General features: G+C 42.8%; 1 protein-coding gene across 1 annotated transcript in view; it reads right to left on the reverse strand.

The window, feature by feature from the left end:
* mrvi1 (murine retrovirus integration site 1 homolog) overlaps nucleotides 1-9881 on the reverse strand; it is a 48005-nt gene extending 38124 nt beyond the window's left edge. The window contains exon 1 of the mRNA XM_080768170.1: nucleotides 9840-9881. The gene's annotated coding sequence lies outside the window, so the exon portion shown is untranslated. The remainder of the gene's footprint in view (nucleotides 1-9839) is intronic.
* Nucleotides 9882-12540: the final 2659 nt, after the last annotated feature.

A 12540-nucleotide genomic window follows, 5' to 3' on the forward strand; every position in this document is an offset into this window, starting at 1 on the left:
CAAACGATACTGAGACACCTCCCTGACAATAACGCAGAGACAGCTTGTTTATTTTTGGACCACAACGCTTTATAGTAGACGATATTAAGATCACCCCATGTTATTCTCCATAGAGACATTGCTTCCGTGAACCAGGGGAATGGAAGGGATGAGCGAGTTACGTCAGGACTTCGGTGCTCTATAGCCAGGTGTCCAGCGCGAGAGACCACATCCAAGAGGCGATCCCTGCTAGACAGGGGAGATATCTTGTGCTTAGGAGCTCCAGGCAGGCTATTTTGTCAATCAGTAGAGAGATCCAACCCCAAACCATGGATCTACATTTCTTACTGTATGAAGACGTCACCTCCTCCAACCAGCGCAGATGTGCTAGTTATATTGTTTTAACATACTCTGCCATACTGATTGGTTTATTTGATGTTTTATTCATTAAGATGTCCTAGATTGCAGCTTTAAGTGCTTTTTTGATAAGGGTCTATTTCTGGCTCAGAAGTGACAATAATAATAATGAAGTTCCTCTGCTTTCCACGAACATTTACTCTTCAATTTGTTGTCCATGGACTAACTATAGAACTTTGCTAGTTTGAATGTGGAATATTAGTCTTTTGTAATTTGGTCATCTTTACACATTGTTCTATCTTGACTGGGATTGTACAGATTCTCTGTTCAACGTGCAGTAGGCTATAAGGCCACATATTGCTCAGCCTGGCTGTGAGCCTAAATCTTGTGTTATCTTATCATCACATGTATTTTTCTCAGCCATACTTCCATCTGGCAGTTCCCATTTCCTTCCAAAAACCCAGAGAGGAGAACTCCAATAAATGACTGAGATGTAAGTCTGTAACGTCATAAACACCGACCTCTCTGGCGAACCTCACCGCAGAGAGCAACTCATTTCTACAGTAGATGTAAGTCTGTAACATCATAAACACCGACCTCTCTGGCGAACCTCACCGCAGAGAGCAACTCATTTCTACAGTAGATGTAAGTCTGTAACATCATAAACACCGACCTCTCTGGCGAACCTCACCGCAGAGAGCAACTCATTTCTACAGTAGATGACGATCATATTCTCAAACATGCGATGTCCTGTAGTGTGAAAACTGATTTTCAATCCTTTTCACGCTATATCCTTGGTGTAACCAGCAGTATAGTGCATATTTCACGCCATCCTTGGTGTAAAATATTCCGTTTCTTATAACTTCTTACATTTATTTTAAAAAATACCCCCCCCCTCCACCCTCAAAAAATTACAACAAACCCTTTTAGAAAGAATTTCATACAAAAATAAAAGATAAGGTAAAAAAATCTCACAACACGTCATGATGTGAGCTGGTATATGGAGCTTGTAGATCTGTTCAAGCTGTTACTTTGGGCTTGTTTATCTGTAAAAAAACTTTACTTGAGTAGGCCTATTTCCATTCCAATTTCCAATACTTTTACTTTATACTCCATTACATCTCGGATCCAAGTCTTGTACTTTTACCAACCTCCATATTTTACTCCACTACATCAATTTGAAAACTTTAGTTACTTTTAGATTTTTTTGATTATTATTATTACAACACATACAGTAACCACTTCAGGCCTGTATACATTTCAGCTGTTTGAAAATAGCCGATCTACAAGCTCACAACGTGTCGCGACTCGCGATGCAACGCATCGTGAGCTTTTAAATCTGCTATTTTCTTCCACGATTTTTCTATTTTTCACCCAGTGTCAATTATCTAATGTAATCCTGGAAGCTACACTTCCTCTGCCAACCTGGGGGGGCAGCGGACTGACCTCATGCTTCCTTCTATGCATGAGGAGTCCAAGCTGCTTAAAAGATCTTTCTGAAATCATGAAACGGAACATTCTGCATTATTACTAGTACTTTTAACTTTAAGTACATTTTGATGCAAATACTTTTGTACTTTTACCCTTTTGAATTTCAGACTTTGACTTGTAACAGAGTATTTCTACATTGCAGTACTACTGATACTTTTTCTTAAGTACTCATGAAAAGCGCTATATAATAATAATAATAATAATGAATTGCATTTTTATAGCGCTTTTCCAAGTGCTCAAAGGGCTTTACAACGATTCATTCATTCATACATTGGGAGGTGAAGGTTCATTCATTCATACGTTGGGAGGTGAAGGTTCATTCATTCATACATTGGGAGGTGAAGGTTCATTCATTCATACGTTGGGAGGTGAAGGTTCATTCATTCATACGTTGGGAGGTGAAGGTTCATTCATTCATACATTGGGAGGTGAAGGTTCATTCATTCATACATTGGGAGGTGAAGGTTCATTCATTCATACACTGGGAGGTGAAGGTTCATTCATTCATACATTGGGAGGTGAAGGTTCATTCATTCATACATTGAGAGGTGAAGGTTCATTCATTCATACATTGGGAGGTGAAGCGGCGAACAGTCGACGCCAGCGTCCTCACTTCCCACATTCACACACCGACGGTGGCGAGCTCACACCGACCGACTCACTGGAGGCAATGTAGGGTTCAGTGTCTTGCCGAAGGACACTTCCACATGTAGGACAGGAGGAGGAGCCGGGATTCGAACCGCCGACCCAGGGATCATTGGACGACCTGCTCTACCTCCTGAGCCACAGCCCCCCCACAAAAACATAAACCCCAGATATTATTATTATTATTACGTAAAATATTTGAGTTATTTTCCCACCACTAGAGACACCACATCAATGTGTCTTTTAGGCCTGGTTTGGGAACTCCTGATGCTAGTGGAAGAACCCAGCATGACGCAGTATAGGAGCGGGTTGGGTTCCTCTGATGCTAGTGGAAGAACCCAGCATGACGCAGTATAGGAGCGGGTTGGGTTCCTCTGATGCTAGTGGAAGAACCCAGTATGACGCGGTAGGAGCGGGTTGGGTTCCTCTGATGCTAGTGGAAGAACCCAGTATGACGCGGTAGGAGCGGGTTGGGTTCCTCTGATGCTAGTGGAAGAACCCAGCATGACGCAGTATAGGAGCGGGTTGGGTTCCTCTGATGCTAGTGGAAGAACCCAGCATGACGCAGTAGGAGCGGGTTGGGTTCCTCTGGCACATGAAGGAAAGCTGACAGAAGTAAATAAGTAAAGAATGATTTATGTTGGTCATTTTCTTGAATGGACATTTTATTTTATTTTTAAATCTGGTATTTATAGTGATCCTGTGGGAGAAATTACTTCTCTGCATTTGGACCCAAACCATGTTAGCACGGTGTGCAGCTAGCCCCATGAGGCACACTGGGTGGGTGGGAGCAGGGCTTAAAGGACCACTTCACCACTTTTCAACCTATCTTCATATAATAGGTCCTCACTAATAATCATGATAGAATGACGTGATAGAATGACGCCCATAGGGCAGGAGCCTATCTCCTGTTTCTGTAGCCATGAGGCCCATAGGGCAGGAGCCTATCTCCTGTTTCTGTAGCCATGAGGCCCATAGGGGCAGGAGCCTATCTCCTGTTTCTGTAGCCATGAGGCCCATAGGGCAGGAGCCTATCTCCTGTTTCTGTAGCCATGAGGCCCATAGGGGCAGGAGCCTATCTCCTGTTTCTGTAGCCATGGGGCCCATAGGGGCAGGAGCCTATCTCCTGTTTCTGTAGCCATGAGGCCCATAGGGCAGGAGCCTATCTCCTGTTTCTGTAGCCATGAGGCCCATAGGGGCAGGAGCCTATCTCCTGTTTCTGTAGCCATGAGGCCCATAGGGGCAGGAGCCTATCTCCTGTTTCTGTAGCTATGAGGCCCATAGGACAGGAGCCTATCTCCTGTTTCTGTAGCCATGGGGCCCATAGGGCAGGAGCCTATCTCCTGTTTCTGTAGCCATGAGGCCCATAGGGGCAGGAGCCTATCTCCTGTTTCTGTAGCCATGGGGCCCATAGGGGCAGGAGCCTATCTCCTGTTTCTGTAGCCATGAGGCCCATAGGGGCAGGAGCCTATCTCCTGTTTCTGTAGCCATGAGGCCCATAGGGGCAGGAGCCTAACTCCTGTTTCTGTAGCCATGAGGCCCATAGGGGCAGGAGCCTATCTCCTGTTTCTGTAGCGTGAGGCAGCTTGATGTACAAGTCTACCCCCTGGACATGACACTAGTATGTCGCAGGGACTTACCCCCAATCCAGCCCTTGATGCTGAGTGTCCATTTTTAGAGTCTTTGGTATGACCCGGCCGGGGATCGAACCCCGACCTCCCAGTCTCAGGGCAGACACTCTAACCACAAGGCCACTGAGCTGGTTCTCTACACTATGTACCCAACAAAAAATAGGAACAAAGCTATATGTTGTTTTGTTTTGACCTGGCCATGCCCTTTCCCGGATCATATTAGACTGCCATGTAAATGTACATACAATCTGATCTCAGATCAGGGCATGGCGTTTATGGGGGGGGGGGGGGGGGGGGGGGGTGCATGGCATTTTAGGGAGGCGTAGGCAGCCCAATTCGACCTGGGTTGTGGGCGTGCATAAAAAAAACACTAGTTATTAACCCATTCTGACCTGAGATCAGATTCATACCAGGTTTCCACTGGACACACACTGGTCTGATTAACCCATTCTGACCTGAGATCAGATTCTAAAAATGTCAGTCGTTCATTCGATTTTTTCAAAAATAGCAGACCTACAAGCTCATAGCGCGCCACTCGGTGGCGCGCTATGAGCTTGTAGATCTGCTATTTTTCAATAGCTAAAGCATGACATGATGCTATAACACCAAAATGGGTTCCCGGTCAGAATGGGTTAAGTAATAACTTATTATTACTATTCAAAATAATATAAATTAAATCAACGGATGTTTAATCCACACATACATGGATTGTATTGTGACACAAGCAAATTGGGAAGACTCATATGCACTCATAAGTGCTGGAAATGAATTGGGCAAATTCCTTTCAGTTTAGTTGCCTTATCTTCACGTCTACTTATAAGATTTACATATGCATGACCTGACCTGAAGAGCCTCCAAGTGGTCGTATGCTTCTCTCCCAACACTTTTAGGAACATTCTCTACTCATTGCACAAACACCATGAATCATATCAATTATCATGTGATCTTGTTATTTGACTATTTTGGGGGAAAGCAATGTTTTAATACTCTCTATAATGCTAAACTGAATCATGATCTGTCCTAATCCATCTGGCTGGTTTAGTCTGTGTGTGACACTTCACACTACTGTTGAAATGATGTTACTGAGGTGATATTGACCTCGCCATGGAACTACAGTCAGTTAATGCTCATTGCTTCATACCTGCAGTCTGTCCTGAAGACCACAGCTTTGACGTTCTGGTGGCCAAATAGATTACATTTATTGCAGACAATTCTGTTGTTTTTTGAGTTTTTGTTTTGTTATGTTTAGTTCACCATTCAATATTTTATGTAGTATATTTTTAAATGTAGTGTTTCAATAGTGTTTCTTTTATCAAATCTCACTGTTTAAAGGCAAAGAAAAACACAACCATCATTGATTATACTGTACTGTAGGTCCCCCTTTGTACATTACGGAGAATATTTCCATATTTTGTTGTACGTATAGTTCCATAAAGGTGCTCTCTGACATACCGTAGCCTAATATGCAAACAAACCTAGCATAATAAACCTACTGTACCTAATATGCAATCCATCCACATAGCACGATGTGACATATTTGATCACTAAGATCGCTTTCAAAGACAATACAATGAGTGAGAACGTGACATACATGATGCTGAAACATGCATGATGTCTGCTGCAGGACTCTGGGAGACCAAACACTGTTCCTCAGAGATACAGGACTCTGGGAGACCAAACACTGTTCCTCAGAGCTACAGGACTCTGGGAGACCAAACACTGTTCCTCAGAGCTACAGGACTCTGGGAGACCAAACACTGTTCCTCAGAGCTACAGGACTCTGGGAGACCAAACACTGTTCCTCAGAGAGCTACAGGACTCTGGGAGACCAAACACTGTTCCTCAGAGCTACAGGACTCTGGGAGACCAAACACTGTTCCTCAGAGCTACAGGACTCTGGGAGACCAAACACTGTTCCTCAGAGCTACAGGACTCTGGGAGACCAAACACTGTTCCTCAGAGCTACAGGACTCTGGGAGACCAAACACTGTTCCTCAGAGAGCTACAGGACTCTGGGAGACCAAACACTGTTCCTCAGAGCTACAGGACTCTGGGAGACCAAACACTGTTCCTCAGAGAGCTACAGGACTCTGGGAGACCAAACACTGTTCCTCAGAGAGCTACAGGACTCTGGGAGACCAAACACTGTTCCTCAGAGCTACAGGACTCTGGGAGACCAAACACTGTTCCTCAGAGCTACAGGACTCTGGGAGACCAAACACTGTTCCTCAGAGCTACAGGACTCTGGGAGACCAAACACTGTTCCTCAGAGAGCTACAGGACTCTGGGAGACCAAACACTGTTCCTCAGAGAGCTACAGGACTCTGGGAGACCAAACACTGTTCCTCAGAGCTACAGGACTCTGGGAGACCAAACACTGTTCCTCAGAGCTACAGGACTCTGGGAGACCAAACACTGTTCCTCAGAGCTACATGACTCTGGGAGACCAAACACTGTTCCTCAGAGCTACAGGACTCTGGGAGACCAAACACTGTTCCTCAGAGCTACAGGACTCTGGGAGACCAGACACTGTTCCTCAGAGCTACAGGACTCTGGGAGACCAAACACTGTTCCTCAGAGCTACAGGACTCTGGGAGACCAAACACTGTTCCTCAGAGCTACAGGACTCTGCAGGGCGACCAAACTCTGTTCCCCGGTGGGTACATCATGAGATAAATATTGCAGAGCAATCGAATCACTGTAATTATTTCCTGTCAGGGAGTGTGTTACAGAACATAGACGGCTGCAAGGCTTGACTCGTAGGACGACCCCTCCACTGTCTGTCAACCACGGCTGTCCTCCTTGAGTGTGCCTTTCACTCATGTACATGTTTTGTCACAACCATGTTAGCATGGATAATATGCTATGTGTAAATATATGCTCTTTTTGTTATTCCTTCTTTGTTCCTCTTAAATTGTTCCTCCTTCCCTTGCTCCCCTTCTCTCTTTTCTTTCTATCCAAAAAGTTGAAACAATCCAAAAAGTGATGGAGCTATATGCACAAAAACAGAATTTCCCCCACACTGTGATGTGACAATAAAGATGATTCCGATTCCCGAAGGAGTTAAACTCTGAGGATAACAGATTAAAAGAGGAGCCGGGGGTCCCTCATAACGGCCAGGCCCCCCTGGGGCCCTCAAACATATACAGAGCCTCCCGCACGCCGCAGCAATGGCCTCACGGCGCATGAGAAAAGGAGCAGAGCCCTCCCTCCCTCCTCCCTCCTGTCTGCCCTGTTACATAAGCCTGCTCCCGAGTGCCAGATTTGTTTAAAATTTGGTTGTGTGAAGCACAGAGAGTAGAGGAAGTGGTACAGGCTACAGAACTATCGACTGATAGAGCAGGATAGAGGAGTGTGCGAAATATAGCGATATAAGCATTATGGAAGCATAATTCTGCAGGTCGATACATTCATCAGTTTCTAGTACAAATACAATATAATCCTCAGTATTAATGATCACTTTGCAACTCGGAGTGGACAAATGTAACTTATATGATAATGAACCCTACGGGTATCTTTCACATCTATAACATGTTATTGTGCAGCTACAGTAACCACAGCCTATACATAATAGCTGGTGTAGTTGAACAACATGTCAACATCCTGTTTTACAGTAATCAAAAAAACTTAATTTCAGAGGAGGACGCTGTTCTCCTTTCAAGTTCAAGGCAAACAGCACAGTGGATATTCAGTTAAAAGACAGGCAACAGTCTCTCCCAGAGAAACAATCCATAATCTAATAAGCACTACCAAAAGGCGTGATGCTGCTGTCAGTTCAACACCATACAGTCACAATCTACCCAAAACTGACCAGTTGATGCAGGGCAGCTCACATGAGTTTGCATAAGTCCATGCATAAACATAATCACTAAATCTCTATGTTAAAGTACACACGCAGAGCAGATCTCCATCTCCCTGTTCACACCGATAGCACAGACCATTTACCTGAGAGTCTGTAGAAATACCCACTCCAGTCGTTGACCTCCTCACTCAGACCAGCTTCCCACCGTCAAACTGTCATTCTCAGACTTTTACGAAGAAAACCCTGCGATCCCCCAGGCTTCTCTCGTCCTCTCCCTTCCTCTCTCCCTTCCCTGGATTTCTTTTTTTTTCTTTCAGCACCAGCCTCTAGTTCACTCCTGGGAGCTTTGACCATTTAAGGAGAAGGCTCTGCATGCCTCTTTGGGCTGCTGTGTGTGTGTGTGTGTGTGTGTGTGTGTGTGTGTGTGTGTGTGTGTGTGTGTGTGTGTGTGTGTGCTTGTCCTCTCTCAGGCTACTGCTCCACTGAGCCTTGACTGATCATCCTTCAAACCGAGCTGAAACCTGGGGAAAGCTATGTTGTTTTTTTCTATACCGAGATTATCTACCTTGTTAATCACTGTCACGGCAGAGACTTGAACAGTGGAATGGGTGTGTGTGGGTGTGCGTGTGTGTGTGTGTGTGTGTGTGCGCGTGCACAAAACAGATCATGAGGAAACAGATAAAGACTGTGTCCATGTAACCCACATTTACTCCACTAGTTAATGCTTAATGTATGCACCCGTCATAAGACGTGTGCAACACCATCATACAACACCATCATACAACATCATACAACACCATCATACAACACCGTCATACAACACCATCATACAACACCATCATACAACACCATCATACAACACCACATACAACAACATCATACAACACCGTCATACAACACCACATACAACACCATCATACAACACCATCATACAACACCATCATACAACACCATCATACAACACCATCATAATCATACAACACCATCATACAACACCATCATACAACACCATCATACAACACCATCATACAACACCATCATACAACACCATCATACAACACCATCATACAACACCACACCATCATACAACACCGTCATACAACACCGTCATACAACACCATCATACAACGTATGAATCAGGCTTACGATTCATACCAATAGAGGGTATGCGCGTGACATCATCATCAAACCAGGAAGTTATGCAGGAACACCTACTGAGTGGCAAAAAACTACTTTCTGGCCTCGACAGACCTGACAGACCTGACTTGAAAGTTGCTCTGACAAATGTTTTACTTGAGTTAAAATAAAGTAAAAAAACAAGAGTACTTGCTTTCAAAAGTACTTCATCAAAAGAACAAATTACAAAGAACATTTAGTTATTAATGACTGCAATTGATATGTATTGATATCTTTACATTTCACAACATAATTCAAAGATTTTCCAGATTTAAAAAAGATATATCAATATTAGTGAAAATAGGAGATCTATAAAGCTCTCAATGCATCATGATGTGTTGTGTTGAGCTTGTAAATCTGCTATTTTTTCACTAGCCTACATTTGAAATAGTTTAGATGGTTAATGTAGCCTACTTCTTCCCTGCCTGGAAATGTAGTGGAGTCAAAAGCAGAATATCTATCCCGACATTTATTTGAGTGAAATTCTGTATCCAGGTAGGTAAAAATACTACTAAGTATAGTACAGATACGTATAAGTTACTGTCCACCACTGATACTACACTGTCAACATCTGCTGTCATTTACTCACAAATGTACCATGTAGCTAATGAGAATGTATTGTAAATCAATGTATTAAATACCCAGAGAACAAAATTAGTTAGCCTGTTTTCAACGTTGAAAACAGGCTATATAGTGAATTACTGTATTGTACTGTATATATTAATTCCTGTAGCAATTGGAATCATATTTCTACTTACAGAAAGAGATGTTCTGTGGTGTTTCTCACCCAATGGGAGGATTCTCACCTTGCTGCTGCCGCTGGCCGTCGACGATGAGCCACCTGGTTGAAAACAGACCACAATACCGTGCAGTGAAACGGAATAGATTTGCATAATTATATAACAGGAAAGCATGTTCAATGCAAATGCAGGGGTGCTGTTAAAAGGCTGTTCTGTATTAAAGGCTGATGCTGCTCTTCAGATCTGATTGGTTGGTTTGGGCCTTATAATTACCGTCCCTGGCACTAATGGCAACAATAACCTGGCAACCATGACTGTAATTACAGGTGCTTTAGGTCAGTTGGTCCACTGGTTGGAATTAACCCATTCTGACCTGAGATCAGATTCTATAAATGTCTTCTACATCCTGACAGTTTTCTGAAAAAGCTATGTTTCTTAAACTTTCTATGTCAAGTCGTTCTTCGATTTTTCAAAAATAGCAGACCTACAAGCTCATAGCGCGCCACTCGGTGGCGCGCTATGAGCTTGTAGATCTGCTATTTTTCAATAGCTAAAGCATAACATAATGCTAACACGAAAAGGGGTTCCTGCCCAAAATGCGTTAAGCTCTTGTTCAGAGTAAAAGCATGATTTATATACTTTGTCATAGCATGATGTCTCACAACAAAAACCTAAAAACGCTTAAAGTTGTGGATCTGTTTCTTTTTCAGGGTACATGACATGAGTTAATAAGCATAATTGTGACTGTGTCATTTCCTCATGCAAAGTACAGTAACTCAGCAAGTATACATGCATAACAGGTATAACCTGCAGATATTATGCACAGTGCCATTAGAGGAATTTGGACAATGTAGGGCTATGAAATGCAATTCCAACAACTACAGGTATATAGAGCACTGAAGTCTGACGTAATGTAGGCCTACATTACACATCCTATACCTGGGTCACGTTTTCCCCCATTCTGAATTCCCATAGATGTGTTTAACCCATTCTGACCGGGCACCCATTTTGGTGTTAGCATCATGTTATGCTTTATCTATTGAAAAATAGCAGATCTACAAGCTCATAGCGCGCCACCGAGTGGCGCGCTACGAGCTTGTAGGTCTGCTATTTTTGAAAAATCGAAGAACGACTGACATTTTTTTAGAATCTGATCTCAGGTCAGAATGGGTTCATCAGACCAGTGTGTGTCCGGTGGAAACCTCGTATGAATCTGATCTCAGGTCAGAATGGGTTAATAACAAATTATTTGACTCAAATAAGAAGCATCAACTGACGGTGAGAAATCACTAATGTTACAGCCGCTGAATTAATCTCCATAAACAAACAGAAATATGAGTGACTGACTATACGATACAGAGCCACCACAGAGGAATATACAGTAAGTAGTGTAGTGTAGGTTGTATCTCTCTCTCTGAAGATATACAGTATTTAGTGGGGGGGATGTTTAGTGGGTGGGGAGGATTGGGAAAGGAGTTGTGGGAGAAAATGTAAAAAAAAACAAAGAGTCGTATTCTCTTTCTGAGAAACTTGCATAATGATAACTTGTCATACTCTTTGAATAAAATGTATTAAAAAAAAAAAAGATACTGCTTTTCCTGTATAGATCACGCGGTCGCCACTTCATTTGTTAAGCAAAGGTTATTATAATATGGCTGATAATAGGGGAACCTTCTTCCCTTAAACATGGAGGATTATCATATATAATAATAACTGAACGTTATGAAAGACACTTCCCACCCCGGTCACTCACTGTTTGAACTGTTGCCATCAGGCAGACGCTACAGAGTGATCAAGTCAGGGACCAACAGATTCAGTAACAGCTTCTATCCCACAGCGGTATAGTTGCACTCAATGCTGCTAAAAAAATGATCTGTTGCTGCGACACATTTTAGTTTTTCTCTGCTATCATAAGTACAATAAGACGTCTGTTGTTGCAGCTAAAATGACATGTTTGTGCATTACTAGTGCTGCTGGGGTTGTGCAAAAACAAGAAGTCATGTGTGTTTTGTTTTAGCTTGTATACAGTATGTTGTTTTTGTGATTATAATGCACTGATTGGTTGGCACTTTTAATTTCGTTGTACACGTTGCAATGACAAATAAAGATCTATCTATCTATCTAATGTTGAACAGAAAGTCTCATCACACAAACTATCATCAGCATCCTCATCATCAACAACACCACGTTGGACACCCCCCCCCCCCCCATCATCAACAACAACACGTTGGACCCCCCCCCCCCCCCCCCAGATCCCATGTAAACAAGTACAACCGTCTGTAGCGGTGCCAAGTTGGACTCTTATTATAGATCATGTGAAATAAACAATGTGACTCTTCCCTGTGACAGCAGTACAGTACAGTACAGTACAGTACAGTACAGTACAGTACAGTACAGTACAGTACAGTACAGTACAGTACAGTACAGTACAGTACAGTACAGTACAGTTGTATTATTATTATTATTATTTGTTTTTGAGCACATGGAAGACTTTGGACATCTCGTAAAAAATGTGGAGGACCTTCCTTTAACAAATGTTTTCTGTGAGCCTCCCTATAGCTTAAATAAATAAACCTTAATCACATTATTAATATATGAACATGGTTTAACTGTAAGGTTCACAACCTTGAACCTTAAACATGATTAAGAGTGTAAATAATACTAACATTACCTCACATAGTAACATAAGCCTCCTGTAATTCACCAGGGACTATTATTA

This window comes from Protomyctophum bolini (assembly GCF_963924005.1).
Source record: "Protomyctophum bolini genome assembly, chromosome: 1".
Taxonomy (NCBI): Eukaryota; Metazoa; Chordata; class Actinopteri; order Myctophiformes; family Myctophidae; genus Protomyctophum; species Protomyctophum bolini.